This window comes from Prosopis cineraria, unplaced genomic scaffold (assembly GCF_029017545.1).
Source record: "Prosopis cineraria cultivar Desert tree isolate PC_DT_omini unplaced genomic scaffold, ASM2901754v1 PC6, whole genome shotgun sequence".
Classification (NCBI taxonomy): Eukaryota; Viridiplantae; Streptophyta; class Magnoliopsida; order Fabales; family Fabaceae; genus Prosopis; species Prosopis cineraria.
In genome coordinates this window covers 5,291,342-5,308,757 of record NW_026555337.1, presented here as the reverse complement: position 1 = coordinate 5,308,757, position 17,416 = coordinate 5,291,342, and the positions used below count along the sequence as shown (strand labels likewise).

At 28.9% G+C, this 17,416-nt stretch overlaps 2 long non-coding RNA genes across 2 annotated transcripts; one reads left to right on the top strand and one right to left on the bottom strand.

Moving 5' to 3' along the window:
* The first annotated feature begins 10,480 nt into the window (after positions 1-10,480).
* Positions 10,481-13,447, top strand: LOC129313313 (uncharacterized). Its single transcript, XR_008593889.1, has 4 exons — positions 10,481-10,884; positions 11,181-11,651; positions 11,757-11,883; positions 11,978-13,447. It is a non-coding gene; the product is annotated as an uncharacterized LOC129313313 (long non-coding RNA).
* On the bottom strand, positions 13,439-14,802 carry LOC129313314 (uncharacterized). Its single transcript, XR_008593890.1, has 3 exons — positions 14,328-14,802; positions 13,730-14,146; positions 13,439-13,657 (listed from the first exon to the last, which is right to left on the bottom strand). It is a non-coding gene; the product is annotated as an uncharacterized LOC129313314 (long non-coding RNA).
* Positions 14,803-17,416: the final 2,614 nt, after the last annotated feature.

The window sequence follows — 17,416 nt, the reverse complement described above, 5'->3', positions numbered from 1 at the left end:
CTGCTGATATTCTAGCGAACTAGCTTATGTAGGTGCCTTCATCAAATGGACAAGCATTTGAGACTAAAGAGTAGTATAAAATTTTGTAGTGATATAAATCAATTTGTTAGCCGTGCAGACTTATATACAGAATGATGGAAGTGGTAGGCCCACCATGTCAGACATTGTGACAATGTGTTGTAGGAGAGAGATTTTAGTCCTACTGGGCTGTAAAGCAAGAACCAACCGTTTTCCCCCTTTTGGTGAGGAGAGGGGTTTCTACTTCATCTTCTTCTCCAATTAAACCAGCAGAATAAACCTGAATTCCAATATGCCATGCAAGTCAAACAACTAACCATATTAGCTTTTGTCTATCAAGTATAAGAGGAATTTTTGTAAAGTATCAAGAAGAATTTCACGTGATAATGTCACCTGAGGGGTGAAAGATATGAAGACTAAGGTACTATCATCACTCCAAAAAGGACAAATAAAAGATATGACACTTTGTGAAACTCGTACTCTCTAGTATAAAAGTCCACTATTTGAGAGGGTAGATATTTATTTATTTGCTTATCTTTTTTTTTTTAAAAAAAAGGAAGACTGTGTATCCAAATTTTAATATCAACTCTTACATATTTTGACTATTAATTATTTTTTAAATTATATAAACTAAAAAAAAACGGAAGACAAGGAAAAATTGGTGTGTGAGACAGATTCTCAATTCAAATTCCACAAAAAATTTGTTGTCAAAAGAATGTTAAAAAAAACTTTACAATTATTAGTCTGCATCTGTTTTACCATCAGAATTTAACAAAGTAGAATGGCACAAAAGTTTCAGTTTTTTCTGGTTGGGTGATCAAGTGGAAGTTCCATTAAACATCATCAAAAGAGGACAAGGAGAAACAATCAACAAAGACACCACGCTGCGAAAACGACAAACGAGCAAAGGCCAGAACAGAAAAGAAAGCGAAGAACATGAAAAAACAAAACAAACCAACCCAGGCCAACTAGTGAATTATCCATTTCCAAAACTTCTGCAGTTGAGTTGATTTATTTAAGGTTAATAAATGACTGATTATAAAATATTCTTTATACAGTTAAAAACTATCTGCGTATTGTCTGATGATAAAAACATAAATATATAAAATATTTATTTATTTTGTTTTTTTTAATTTTTTTTCCTCTACCTATATTTACTTATGAGAAGGGATACAAGTCATCTTTCTTTTGACACGTCAATATTATTTCCATCCAATATAAGTCCATCACATAACCATAAATATAATTTGGTAGGACTATGCAATTTGTCAGCACTTGATCGGTTGTTCCCAACATTGAAATTTCATCCCCAAATTAATGCGAATAAGCTTTTTTATTCTTCCTCTCCACTTCCCCCCAGCAGTTCTCCTATACCCAGAAAAAAGGGTTAAAAAGAAAAGAAGAGGATCATAATGAGATTCATCATCAAGTAACGTGAGAACTGTTGCAGTGGTTCTCTTCTCTCCGCAAACTGGCTGCTTTGCTTTTCTGCACTACATTTGGCTCTTGATACTTTAAAGCCTGGAGAAAAGCTTAGTGGCAATGAGACCCTTGTTTCAGATGGAGGCAAATTTGAGCTGGGTTTCTTTTCCCCTCAATAAGATTCCAACCAAGTACTCGGGAATATGGTACCGCGGGTTACTGCCTTGGGCGGTGGTATAGGATAACTCTAAGAGTGATTTAAATCCTATGTTGTTAATTGAGACATTTTGAACAATAAACAATTAAAAATTGGTGCATCCTCACCCCACTATTAATTTAAAACTAAAGGCCTTTACTTTTTAAGCATGATAGAGCCTGCATTCTCTATGTACTGTATGTTTAAAAAATAATGATCATTAATGTCAAACTAACAATGGGAGTGAGAATGCATCAATTTTAATTGTTTAGAATTTAAAATGTATCAATTAATAGTATAGGGTTTAAATTACTTTTAGATTATAGTTTAAAATTCAAATTACATATTAAACTTTTTTTCAAATCACAGACAATGAAAATCTTATAGTTTCAGACATCAACGAAAAGCTAGTAGTCTTTGGGACTATATGGTCTTTATCCTTAAACTATGTAGTGAAGCTCATGGATTCAGGAAACCTAATTGATATAGCAAAGCTTTGAAGTTTGAACATCCAACTAGAGCAGCGAAAAATTTTATTAGAAGGCTGAGATAAAATATATATATATATATATATATCGCCAATATAATATAAATATTTTAACATATATATTTATATTCAATTTTATAAATATATAATAAAAATAAATATATACCTTCATTCTTTAAATTTTGTTTATTGATATTTCATGATATAAAAATAATTAGTTATCAGGCCTATAATAAACTTTTTATCAATTTCTTTCTTAACATAAACTATCATTAAATTGGTGAAAATTTCAACTATCTCATGAGCATTAAATGATTTAAATACATCATTTGAATCTAAAATTTTATTGAATTTAAGAAACTCTATCAGATGCTTATTAAATGATTTAATGATTTAAATCAGGAACTGATATGTTTGGTTTTCCCATTCCTAAAGTTGCTTCTTTTTTACCTTCTAAAAGACTTTAACTGAGATGCACTATGTGATCTGCCTGTTGGTTATAGGCAGGTTTATATTGATTGGTTTGACCTCGATATAAGTGCAATGTGTGTCACATGGATGAGGTACAATTCTTATTTCTAACGTTTTTGAGTATCTACTAGTTTTCTATTCATGTGTGATTTTTGCTACATGAAATTCCTATTTTACTTGCCCCCTTTCTATTTGCTGAAGGGAAAAGACTTTGTTTTTTCTTGATCTTTAAATCATAATCTAATTGTATCTATCGCTTACTAAATGTGAGTTTTTGTAGGAATATGAGAACAATCTGTTTCTGCATTGACAAATGTAGAATGATGGTATGATCTCCTTAAAGTTTTTATGATGCTTTTTCTCAGAACTAAAGCATATTTGCCGCTAATAAATAATTAATAAGTGAGCCAATGCCTATAGTAAGTGATCAGCTGGTAAGCCCTGCTACTTTATCAGTTCATCGCCTAGCTGATGTCAAGCGGATGGAGCCTATTGATGGGAAAAGTAGAATCAGCAAGGTAGGCCTTTGTGTGTCGTTTTTATGTCTCTTTTGGTACTGTCAACATTGATTATCTTTTCCCTAAAATTGTTGCTGCTTTTTTATTTCATAAATATTTTGTACTTGTTTTGATGTTTAAGTCTCTTGACTATTAATATGAGGAATTAGTGCCCACAAACAGTATGTAACTTTATTTCTTTTTAGTGTCCTAAATTCTTTATGAGCAGGACCGCGAGAAGTTGTTATGTAGCATTTGTGGGGTGCCTTATAGTGCTTGCATCCAGGTTAGTCTTCTATAAGTTATCATTTGGGATTGTAGTTGTTCTCACTCTTTTATTTGCAGAAAAAAAAAAAAACAGGTTGGATTTATTAATTAAAAAATTAAGAGTAGAGATCTTTGCCTGTGATTAAAAAGGAGCTTCAGATTCAAGAAAACATCCTAAAGCTTGCCTTATGGTGTCAATTTTGCTTGCTCGAAACTAAAATCTGGGTTAGATCAAATTTTTCTCTTATTTGTTTGTCCTTTCACTAAAATTCTAGAATCCTCTATTCCAAGATAGAGACCATATATATAAATCTGTTCTAAACTGATAAGGATAGTTGCTTTGATTTGGACATCATTGAGCAATCACAATTTCATTGACTAGCTTTATTTTTCTGTGTTGGTGGTCTTCATCATCTTGAGAGGAATTTAGCAGGATAATAACTGCCAAGTAATGTTGTAATATGTTCTCACAAATTGAACAAGAAAGGGGAAAGATGGATGGATTGTGGAAAGAAACATGCTTAGGAAATATAAGCAAGTGGCTCTCAATGTGTCACATACAGTAGGAACTTTTATTTGACTATAATCTATAATTTAAAAAGATATTTGCTCTAGCAAATATCATGAGTTTTGTGATTATCTATAATCTGCCTAGGACAGTAAGTTACACTTGTCAGCCTATCTTCTAGTGAAAATTTATGTTCATTGTTCTTGATTATTGTGTTGGATGGACATATGAACAAAACTTTTACTCAAAGAATTAGTAAGTTAGAAAAAAGCTGGTGGAGCATAAACTTTTTTCCTTTCTTGGGGCTTTTGAGAGGGAAGAGAAATCCAACATGTGATTATGTTGTATTTGTCAATCCTTTATTATTTTTTTGTGTTTTGATTATAGGTTGTATTCATAAAATATATTTTTCTTTTGTTGGTTTTGATTATCGGTGGTTGTATACTAATTTTTTTTAAAAAAAAACTTTGTGACAAGTTATTATTTTTCTCCATTTATTTTTAGTAATATAAGGTTTTTTGTTTGGATTGAGGCCGATAAAAAAAATTGCCCTTATTTTTTTAAAAAAGATGTCAGATTGTTTTACATCTGTTTCTTAATAAAGTGACTTGAAAACTTCATTAGGCATTAGCTACGTCGCCCGTGGAAAGGGGCATTTCCGCATCACTTTTCCTTAAAAAGTGATGTTTATTTTTCTTAACCATATCATTTTTAAAAGTGACTTGAATAGTCTAACTTTCTATGTTCCCTAAATATTATAACCCTTCAATAGTGACTTTAAAAGGTTTAAAAAAATGATGATAAAAATATTTTTTATAGTAGTAATTATTGAATTTATTATTTAATTTTTCAATTAATAATTATAATAAATAAATATATCAATATGGTAACAGTATTCAATTGTCATAAATTTTTTATGTTGATGGGATCTAATTTTATCTTAATAAAACTGTTGATATAAAAAATTTTAATTGCTTGGTTATTATGGAAATAAAGTAATTTAGTTTTTAGAAGAATATGTATTAATTATAACTTCTTAATTTTTGGAGAATTGATTTTATGGTAAATCAAGTATATAGCATTTAATATATTTTAGGATTATTGTTGAAACACTTGAAAAAGAGTGTGAGTAATAATTTTTATAATTTTTTTCATTAAATATAAAATAAAAGTAAAATTAAATGATGTCAATGTTTTAATAACAAGTGTAATATTTACTTGTCGAATATAAGTAAATTTTATGATAAATATATTCTCAAGCTATCAAAATAGTTGGACTGTCAACATGTATAACATTATGTATAGAATTGAAATAAGAATTTTATTTAATGTCTTGAGGTTTATATGATATACTAATTTAAGAGTTAAAATATATAACTCTTATAATTTATGAAAAAAATTAAAAAGTTAAGAGGTGTCATGCCCTAGTCCCTTGCATCCCATCCCAACGGATGCATTTCTACCATTCATAAAAATTAGAATTCATCCTTGCGCGATGCATGAGAAAGATTTCATCATATATGATATATTATAATTTTAAAAATATTAGTTTATTGTATATTAATACAATTATTCCTTCAATTTGTTTACTAGAATATTCAACCTCTATTATTTTCTTATTTATTTAATATTAGTTACTTATTATATATTATTTCAGGATGATTATAATATCTAAAGCATGTAAATGCAATTATATTGTGACTTAAGAGAGTCTACTATATAAGATGATATATGAAAGAAATAGGTCTCTCTTTTAATAAATGAAGAAGAAGCTATTGCTAAAAATTTTCAATAATAAGGAAAGAAAATGAAACAATCAAAATTTTAATGGGTAGTTTGGTTTATTAAAAAAAAATTAGGTGCTTAAGAAAATAAAATTTATACCTTATTTCATTTAAAGTGATTTTCTTATGTCAATTTGCTATTTTATTTTTTTAATTTATTTATTCTTCAGGTATTTTCTACAATTACATGTATTTTACGCAATGTTTTAGAAGTTGGACTGAACCGGTCAGTTCAATTGGAAATCAATCACTGGTTTGGTCTGGCCAAGGCGGAAAAACTGGGAAGGGATTGAACGGGTCAACAAACTGAAAAAACCGTGAAAACCGAACGGTTTGCTGACTTACCGGTTCAAGCATTAAATCGGAAAAAAAAAAAAAAAGAGGAGAAGCCAGAAAAAAAGGGGGATAAAAAGCAGGGAACGAAGGAGATGCAAAGGAAAAACAAAAAAGTTATTTTGCAGCGAACCATCATCCTAGCCGTGCTTCTGCAGTTACTGGAGTGTCAGATCCACAATAAAAATAGTTAGATCTCGCGAAAATCTTCAACCTGCTTGGAGACTCATGGCGACGACCGACGCCGCGACTGAGTGAAAAAGAAAGGAGGAAGACGAGGGTTGTTTAGAAAGAATGTAACACAATGGATGTATTGTCTTTGAGTATAAAATAAATAATGATGTTTCTCAGAGCACGTGCTGCCTTGAATTTTTAATAATATTAAATTTAAAATTAAAGAATGGAAGCGGAAGCGGAAAAGCAATTGAGGAGGGGAAAATTAATTGATTTTCGTGTCAATGCAAAATCTTTTTTAGAAAAGAAATTCAATTTAATGTTATTAAGTGCCTTTTACATTACGAAATAAATAGGATGAATCATGCTAAATACATACTTTCATTTTTTAAACAAATTAAAAGATAAATTATATAACATGATTTATAAATTTCCTTTAGTTTTAAATAAATATTTTTATTTTCAATTTAAATGTCATTTTTATAATTATATGTTACCTTTTTCATACTTTTATAAGTGTTATTATTATTTAAAAATATTAAATTAGACATAACATCACGGTTCGATCATGGTTAAATTATTAATTAGTGAATAACGTCTCGTCTAGTTTAATAACCGATTTAGTTTTTAAAATCTTAATTTTACGTATTACATGTATATATGTTACGTATATGTTAACCCAGTTAATTATTTTTTATTTTACATATTTTAGTCTATTGTTATATAAATTTTTATAAAATTGAAAAAACATAAGAAAGCAAATATATATATATATATATATATATCACTTGAACGATGATAATTAAACAATAAAATATGTTAGATCCCATATAATGCATTGAGGACATTGATCTTCTATGCAGTTTGAGAGAAAAAAAGGGAAGGAACAAGAGATGTTAAATTTAATTTAAAAATTTAGACAAAGAAAATTATGACATTTTACCAAATAGAAAACATAAGAAGAAAAAAAAATCAATTAAAAGCTTTCAATTATATTTTCCCCCTTTTTTAAAATCAAACTCATCATAATACAAATAATAGATTAAAATGATGCCAAAAATTTAAATAACACCTACTATCATATTTTTTTTAATTTTTTAACTTCATGCATATTTTTTAAAAATATTAATAACAAGGTGCAATTTAAAATTTATTATCAATTGCATGTTAGAAATGTAAGAAATAACTTATTTTATTTTATAATTTTTTTATTTTACATATTAAGAATATAAAATTTTAACAATTATGCGAAAACATATTTAGTAATTTATAACCCCATGAAAATTAAAAATTTTAACAACATATTATACCTCAAAATTTACCGCCATATCCATCATGCATAGTTATAAGTCAATAAAAAAATTAAAAATAAAAAATCTAACATAATTTCATAAACTTCAAAAAAAGAGCTAAAGTAAAAATATGATTAATTTTTTTATGTTGTTAATTATTTTTAAAAATTCATGATTAAAAATATTTTTAAAAAATGATTTGAAAAGAAGTAAAAATATTATGTATAATTCCTTTTTACTGTAAATTTACAGTCATTTTAATTTTACTGTACATTTACAATAAAAATCTATTATACTTTACTATAATAATAGAAGATACATGTGTTTTATGTATTAGATGCATATATTTTATGTATATGTTACTTCGTTGGGTTGATTGTCTCTTTTCTCACATCCTATAATTCATTATTATATAAACTTTTATAAAATGTAAAGAAATAAATAAAAAATCTAACATAATTTCATAAAATTTAAAAAAAGAGCTAAAATAAAAATATGATTAAAAAAAATTTTTATGTTGTTAATTATTTTAAAAACATGCTTTTAAAAAATTTATGGTTAAATTTTTTTTTTAAGAAAATGATTTGAAAAACAGTAAAAATCTATTATAGTTTACTATGATAACAGAAGATAGATGGATAAAAACATAAAGCTGACATATTGGAGAAGGTTCGATGATCCATCATCTGGGCGCTTCGGCTTGCTCGAGCAGGGGACAACAGCTCTATCATTCTGAAAGACCAAGTCCAACTTCCCTGGCAAACTTCGGACGGTATCGAGCCTGTTGTTGACAAACTTCACTCAGAGCCCCCCAGTTGAAGAATAGTGTCACGAGGCCATCCAAATTGAAGAATAAAAATAACTTAACAACGTCACGAGTCTAGTTATGAATTATGCAAGGCACAATTTCATTTAAAGACGGCAAAAGCAACTTATTTTCGGATAATTTTTAAAAAAAAATTTAAAATATCAGTTTAGTCCTATAAAACTAAACTGAAGATAAGTTAAAAGTAAAAAAAATTAAAATGCTCTCAGTTCAATATTAAAAAAAAAGAAAGAAAACCACTAGCTTTAAATACTAATTAGACTAGATGTTTGAAAAATCTTACACAATGAAGCTAGAGGTATGTAAACTCTTGTACTATTAAAGCATTAGTTTGATGAATACTGATCAGATTAGAGGTTTGAAAAATGTTATATAATTAAAGTTAGAGGTGTGAAAATTTTTATACAATTAAAGCCCTAGTTTGATGAATATTGATCATACTAGAGGTTTGAAAAATATTATACAATTAAAGCCTAATATATTTTAACAAGTATGTTTAATACTGATAAATGAGACTTGACTATCATTGTTTTCGTTATTTGACAAATTTAATTTTTTATGTAAATTATATATTCATTTAAAAAGTAACAATAGATAATTAATAAGTATTGTTGAGGTATTAACAAGTAAAGTTATGTAATTAAAAAATTTAGTTATTTTTTTCGAAACAATAGTTAAACAAGTCTTGTTATGGAATTAACAAGTCAAGCTAGGTAATTAACAAATATTATTACATAATTAACAAGTAAAGTTACATGATTAATAAGTAATGCAGTTTAGTTGAAGCAGTCATAAATTTGACAAGTAAAGTCAAGTAATTAATTAATCCTATTAAGGTATTAACAATGATAGTTACGTGATTAACAAGTAATGCAACTTTGTTGTAGGAGTCATGAACTTAATAAGGAGAGTTAAGTAATTGACAAGTCTCGTTGAGGTATTAACAAGTATAGTTACATGATTAACAAGTAATTTATTTCTATTGTAAGAGTCGTGGGGTTAATAGGAAAAGTTAAATAATTAACAAATCTTTTTAAGTTATTAACAAGTAAAGTTACGCGATTAATAAGTAACATAATTATCAAGTGGTTTAAAAATAAGGCTCATTATATATATATATATATATATATATTATACATTGTATAATTGAATGGGTTGAATGGTTTAGTGATCCAAAATTTTTTGGTGAACTAAGGAGTCTTGGATTCTACACCTAATTTGACTACCTTTGAGAAATTAATTCTCATAATTTTCCAGCCATCGCCGACAGTGGTCCAGCTGGTGATCGAAGCTTCGATGATGATGGTTCAACCAGAGGTTGAGTTCCAGTGGCTATTGTTGCCGACAAAACTTCGGTTACTGACAACAATAGTGGTAGTTTATATATATATATATATATATAAATTGAGAGTATTTTAATTTTTTTATTTTTAATTTATTTTTAGTTTAGTCTCATAAAACTGAACTAATATTTTAAAATTTTTTAAAAATCACTTAAAGATAAATTACTTCTACAGTCCTTGGATGAAATTCTTTCACTATACAAACCTGGAAGTCTTATATAATCTAACAAGGCTAATCATGGATTACACAGGTACGACAATAGTCTCGGTAGTGAATGGTCGGCGGGCTTGAGTGAACCGTCGGATGCACATCCTTTCACCAACGTCACCCTCGGCATCCCAAATCCAAGCCTTTCAATAAATATCTAATATTTTGTCACATCATTTTACATAAAAATAATTTTATTTTTTATTTTATTTTTTATTTTCAAAACTCATTCAAAACAATTACCCTTCAATTTTTACAAAAAAATTTATAATCTAACTTATTCAAATTTAATTTGACTTATTTAATAAAAATTTGTTTAAAAAAATTTAAAGAATAAGTTAAACTCTAAAGAAATGCTTACAATCTGACTTATTTAAATGCTGACATGATTATTTATTAAAAAATTATTTAAAAAATTTACAGAATAAATTAGATCGTAAGTAAATATTTATGGTCTGACTTATTCAAACTCTGACTTGATTTATTTAATAAAAATTTATTTAAAAAAATTTTTAGAACAAATTTTGAAAATAGAAAATAAAATAAAAAACAAAACTTTTTTATGTGAGATGACGTGGCAAAATACAGCACATTGGATATTTATTAAAGGGCTGAGATTTGGGACGCTGAGGGAGACGCAGACGCTGCTGAGAGCATCCCTGGACCGTCTGGACAGTAGGGTAAGATACACGACGCTTGCGGGAGCTTTTGTAGCTGCAATGATCTAAATCTCCCTGTCTGCAAGTGTTTGCCTGGATTTCATCTGAAGTCATTACCAGATAATTCCTCTGGAGAGCTGTTTAAAGAACACAACATCGTGTGAAAGAAAAGACATTGCATTCTTAAACTTAACGAAGATTGAAATTGGAACCTCGGACACGCAAGTCGCAGTAGAAAGCGAAGCAGACTGCCAATTTGCATGCCTGGACACGTGCCCTAAATGCCAGGCATATTCGTATAATACTAGAATTATCTGGGCTCGGGATTTACCCACTCTTCAAGAACATTCCCCTCAAAAAGGCATTTCTTTTTCTGTCGGTTACTCATTTCAGACAAAGGTCAGATTTATTTATTTGTCTGTTTTGGTGTTAAAAAAGAATGTGCGTGGTATGCACCATGCTTAATTTCATAATTGTGGTTCAAAAGCTAATGTTATCACTGCATGCTTCAAATTCCGTTAAATATCAAAATTGGAAGATGTTTAGATGAACTTTCGAAAAAGAAGTTCGCATAAAGTAAACTGAAAAAATTAACATATTTGTTTTTCCTCATGTTCTTTTTTGTTCCCAAAAGATGCATGATTTACAAACACCAAAAACTAAAGTGGAATACTCATAAATTCTCACTTGTGTAGCATCAAACGCCAGAACCCGTGAACCTTGTGGCACAACAATAGTTCCATATCCACTGAGCACTGGGCCAAATTGTGGAGATCCCTTGTACTTCAAGTTAAATTGCTACAAATCAACAGGCGAGGTTAACTTCACGATGCCTGAACTTGGACCGAATCGCGTTGGCTAAAATAAATCCAGATGATCGGAAGTTGATCCAAATTCAAGGTCCATACATCAGTGATGATAAAGAGAACCAAGGAGTTCAGCTTGACTCACCATTTATTGTAACCAACTGGTGCTAATTTGCCAGGGTCAAGAGGAAATAGAGGTTAGTTGGCTACCACCAATAGAACCTCTCTGTCATAACTTTGTAGACTGCATCAATTGGCCCCATTCAACCTGCAACAATGATTCAAAGGATGGAAAACAAAGGTGTCTTTGTAATAAAAACTATTACTGAAACAACTCAACTCAAATTGCAGCTCAGTTAGGTAGTCTTTTGTATTTTGTTCCTCTTGCAACTCTCTAGTCCTAGTTTTTCATTGCTCTGATCAATATCAATTTTTATTTTGCTGGTGTCCCTTCCACGTCACCAGAGCCATCTGGAAGAAAAAAAAGAGCCTCTCACGATAATTCTTGTGGTGACTCTCTTAAGTTTGGCTTTCGTGGCATGCATGGTTGTTTTTGCCTATCTATGGAAAACGAAAATGGTCCATAAGAAAGGTAATATATTTAGTTATGCATTATGGATTGCTTGCTCACTCCTTCTCTGTAAGCAACATAAGTTATAATATACATCTCTCTTCCTATTACTCAGACAGGGGAAGAGTTCAGAGAATTCGAGGGCACATGTATGACAGTGAAATACAAGTGAAAGATTTGATAGACTTGCAAGAATTAGAAGAAAATGATACTGAAGGCATTGAGGTACCATATTGTGATTTTGAAACCATATTAGCTGCTATAGATAACTTTTCAGATGCAAACAAGCTTGGACGAGGAGGTTATGGCCCTGTTTACAGGGTAATTGACTCATCTTGCTTGACTATTTAATTTTCGCTGATGGCTTTTGGAGATATTCTTTTTCTTTTGGGTATATTACCAGGAGAACATTATATTGCAGCAAAGAGGCTTTCAAATGTTTCCTCACAAGGTTCAAAGGAATTCAAGAATGAAGTTATTTTGACATCCAAACAATAGCATCGAAACCTCGTCAGACTGTGGGCTATGGCATAACAGGATATGAAAAAATCTTACTTTATGAATACTTGCCAAACAAGAGCTTGGACACATTCTTGTTCGGTCAGGTTTCAGATGCGTTAATTTTTGATAATATTTGGATTTGATGTTGCTTTAGGATCTTGTAGGATTTGGTGCACATCTAAGGATAAGCATTATACTTATCTTTAACATAAACCATCTAAATTAGACTTTAGACGTTTTAAATTATATATTTGATCAAATTTTGATATCTGTTATTTTACAAGAAATAACAGAAAGAAAAACATGATCTTCTAACAGTTAATAAAAAATTAAACCAAATCTAGATTGTATGAGGAAGATGAGCATGGTTCTTATATGATCATCTCCCTAAATGATCACTAGATCCAAATTCTTTTAATGCTTTCTATGCATTGCATAAGCTTGATGGACTTAAGGAAAACGAAAATGTTGATACAAATACTACACAAAGTCTGAGTTTAGTTGGCAGTTGCAGTTTGATATAATTCTTGAGTTGCTCGAGGGATGTTATATCTTTAACAAGATTCTAAATTAAGAGTAATTCACAGAGACTTAAAAATGAGTAATATTTTTCTCGATGCTTCAATTTTGGTTTGGTTAAAATATTTAAAAACAAAGAAATTGAAGCCAACATGGAGAGAATAGTTGGAACTTAGTTTGAGATATCTATTTAATTATAATGAAACTGACCCTTAACTTCATTTACAAGAAAGGAAGTTACATTTTTTTACTTTTTATTTCATAATGGCTATATGACTCTAGGGCATGCATTTGATGGATTACTTTCAATAAAAAAAGATGTTTTCAGTTTCAACGTAGTGGTACTTGAAATTATCAGTGGAAAAAGGAACATGAAATTCTTTCAATCGAAGCAAGTTTAATTTCCAATCTCTTGGGCTATGTAAGTTTCATCCCGTTCCTCTCTTAGCTTATTGTTCTTTTGCATTATGGTGTTTATGAGCATGAATATGCAGGCATGGAGGCTATGGACAGATAATAAGTTGTTGGATGTAATGGTCCATCTTTGAGTGAAAGCTGCGATGTTAAATCAATTCATTAGGTGTGTGCAAGTGAGTTTATTGTGCGTACAAGATGAACCAAGAGAAAGGCCCACCATGTCACAAATAGTGATAATGCTTGAAAGCGAGACTGCAAGCCTCCCAACTCCAAAGCAACCAACCTTTTTTAAGACAAGAGGCCTTTCTAGCTCTACTTCTTCCAGTAAACCTGAAGGAAGTATTCCAGTTGAGAGTACCTATCAAGAAGGTCAATAGTGCTTGAGAAGTTCCATAAATGATGGCTTCTACTGGTTAGTCAAAAAACTTACCAGCAATTCAGAATGTTTAGTGCCGTGAAGGCTTGTCTGAAACAGCACTCAGTTCTACAGGGGCCATGAGCTACTTCTTGTTTGTTCTTTTAAGAAATTTTCTCTTTTAATCAATGCGAATATCAAATCAACGTTCACCATCACCACCTTCAACTGCCTCTATAATTCTAGCTTTTATTTTGACAACACATAAGGATATACTACTATAAACGAAAGATTCCTTTTTCAAACAAACTTTTTTTATGCTGAATATATTTGTCCAGAGTTGGCAATAGATTGATTTTTGCCTGTTAAATCTGACCTTTTCACTTTTGGTGTAGTTCTACTTAAAATCATCATTAGAAAGAACTCATCATATTTTAGCCTATCGGGTGATGCGGGCGTCTTGTGTTGTTCTGTTGCTGATGTAATTTGGTCCTGTCCATTCACAGAATTTCTATCAAATGTTGTATCAGGCATGGAGAGGAAGACAAAAACTAGACAGAATTTCTATCAATATCTTATCTTAATAGATAAGACTAATCTGTGAGAGAAACTTGCAATGATAAAAGCCAATCAATTTCTCTGGTCTGCAAATTGAGGCCAGAGAAAGGCCTACCGTGTCAAAAGTTATGATAATGCTCGACAGTTGGCAGTGTAATTGCAGGCTTCCCAAGTCCTGCAAAACCAACGCTATTTTGTGAGGAGAGTATTTCTGATTAAGCTGCTTCTTCAAGTGAGCCAGGAACAAACCTGCAATATGAGAGCTGCTCTGCAGATGCTCCATCATTCATGAGGAACCTAGCTATGGGGAAATAAACATTGTCTATGTGAAAGGAAAAAGAACTTTGAAGATCAAAAAATTATGGAAGAATTTTGACTCAAACCGTCATCATTGTGAAAAATATTAAAAGAGGGATCGAAGACATGGAGAAAAATAAACAGTGAACAAAATATGCTCGAGTACACTGAAAATGTCTGAAGAGCATTCTGAGGAGAGCGATTTACCTAGAGCATTCCTGACACTGTTGAAAAGATTATAGTCTTTGGTAAGTTATGCGTTAGCTTGTGAGAAAACCCTTCAGTTTGCCTGTGCCTAATCGTGTGTTGAATGTTCTGTACACGTAAGATTTAGGTTAGCTGAAATAATAAAGGGAACTTCACAACGATGAAGGACCCTAGAGACAATTAATTCCGGTACAGAATTAAATGATTTTAATATTACCCTACTTTTATTATAAAAAGACAAAAATATCTTTCATATATATATTATATACTCTTTTAACAATAATTCTTTGTTAAAAAAAAAGTTATATTTACATTTTAACAACAATTAATTTTTTTATTAACAAGGAGAAAAAATTAACTTAGTGATAGAAAGGAATAAATGTTGTGATTTGATGAATAAATCTCTATTGAAAAAAAATAGTCTCATTTCCATTCTAACAACCAATTCTTGAATTAATAACTTTAAGAAATTAACTTGGTGATGGAGAAGAATAAATGTAGTGATTCAGTGAACAAGTTTTCATTTAAAAAAAGGGTTTCATTTTTATTCTAATAACAATCAATTCATTCATTAACAACAACAAAATATAAATTTGGCAGAAAAATTATTATAATCTAGTAAACAAGTCTCCATTAAAAAATGAGTTTCATTTCTATTTTAATAACAATTAATTTTTCCATTACAATAAAAATACATGAGGGAAAGTTTTATCTTTTCACAATAAATTTTAATTATATTTAGGTCTTTTGATTTTGTAAAGTAATATTAAAATTATTTGGTCCTGCAATGTAATTAATTATCTTTAGGGATCCTTAATTGTGATTTTCCCAATAATAAATTGGGAGTGAGCTGATGTAAAACCTATAAAACATTATTAACATGAAAATTGCTTGGATGGAGAGAAAAGTGAGAAGAAAATCTAGGAGAAAAATTTTGTAAAAATAGTAATTTTTTTAAGGAATTCTCTCCCTTGATTTTATTTCCTTCGTATTTTTTTCTCTCACCCAAATGAAATTCATTTGGCTGGTAAAGAGGGTGAGAAATTGAGAATGGAATGGATTAAAAAATTTAAAATAAAAATAATTAAATTATCCTTTTTCTCATGGTAAATGATAAATATGATAAAATTTAATAATATTATGGATGTGATAATCACTACACCCTTCATAAATTATTACCTCAATCTTATGAATTCAATTATTCTTTCTCGTTAGAAATATGGTTGACCCATTTTCATTTCATATTTCAATCATTTCACTTTTTATTTTTATATTTTTAATCCATTTTATTTTTACTCTAACTAGCAACCAAACGGACTTTAAGCTTTTCAAAAAGATTGGTAGCGAGACTCAAAATTAGTTTGTGTAATTTTCTTCTCTCCTTGTTTCTTATTTATTACGGAGTATATCTTTGAGTTAACAAATTTAATTTGTGTTTTGATTTTTTGTTAGTCAAAAGTTAATTTATTAAAAGTTTATTTGATAAACGTTAATCTAATGAAAATTAGTTGTTATAATAAAATTTATGTTTAGATATATTTTTTTAAAAGTTAATTTGATAAGCTAAAAGTTATTTGAATTATTAGAGTGAAATATGTTTTTAAATACACAATTACCACAAAAATATTAATTTATGATAATTTATAATTTTTATTATACAAATATAAAATATTTAAAAAATATAATAAAAATTTTAAATGACATAAAATTTGATATGTTAAATAATAGAAATAAAAAAATAAAGTTTGATATATTAAAAAAAATCATATAATAAATAGTTTAATATTTTTTAATATTGAAAATTAAAATGATTAAAGAAATATACATGATAAATTTTTTTATTAAAAAAGTTTAATCAATTGGACAAATCTTTGCTGCTTAATACAAATTTTAAGGATAAATATAACTTTTGATACCAGTACTTTATTCACATTTTGCTTTTAATCTTTATATTTTTTTTTTGGGTGTTCTAGTCCCTATATTTTTAATTTTGTATTGTTTTAAGTCCTTTCAGAATCTCTATATTTTACTCTTAGAGAGACCAAAAATAATAAAAAATAAAATATATGAATCTAAAATATCAAAAAAAGTGTAAGGGTCAAAAACAAAATGCGAGTAAAATAAAAAAATTAAAAGTTATATTTAACTAAATTTTAAATAACATAAAATTTGATATATTAAATAATAAAAGTATAAAATATAAATTTGATCTATTGGAGAAAAATTTTATAAATGGTTGAATATACATCAATGTTAAAAATTAACATGATTAATTATTTAATCTGAAATGCTAAAAACTTAATATCTAAATATTATTATTATTAGTATTAGTGTTTAAATGATGATTATAGTTTTAATGAATTAACAATTTTTTAAATAAAAAATAATAAATTAAACTTGAGATAATATGATCAATTAATATCTCATATTCTCACTTGTGAAATTCACTTTTTAAAAATTACATCCTCTTACATCTACTAAATTTATTTTTAATAACATTTTTAAAACACTTTTATGATAAACTTTTATCTTCTTTTTTTTTTTTCTCAAATAACATCCCATATTCCAAATACTCTATTTCTCAAAAGTCGAGACTAGAACACACCCTTAATTTGATCTCCTTTGCGTGATCCATTCGGAAATCGATCGAGGTCACTGGTAGTTCATTCAGGACCATTTTGGATGATTTGTGAGCCAGTC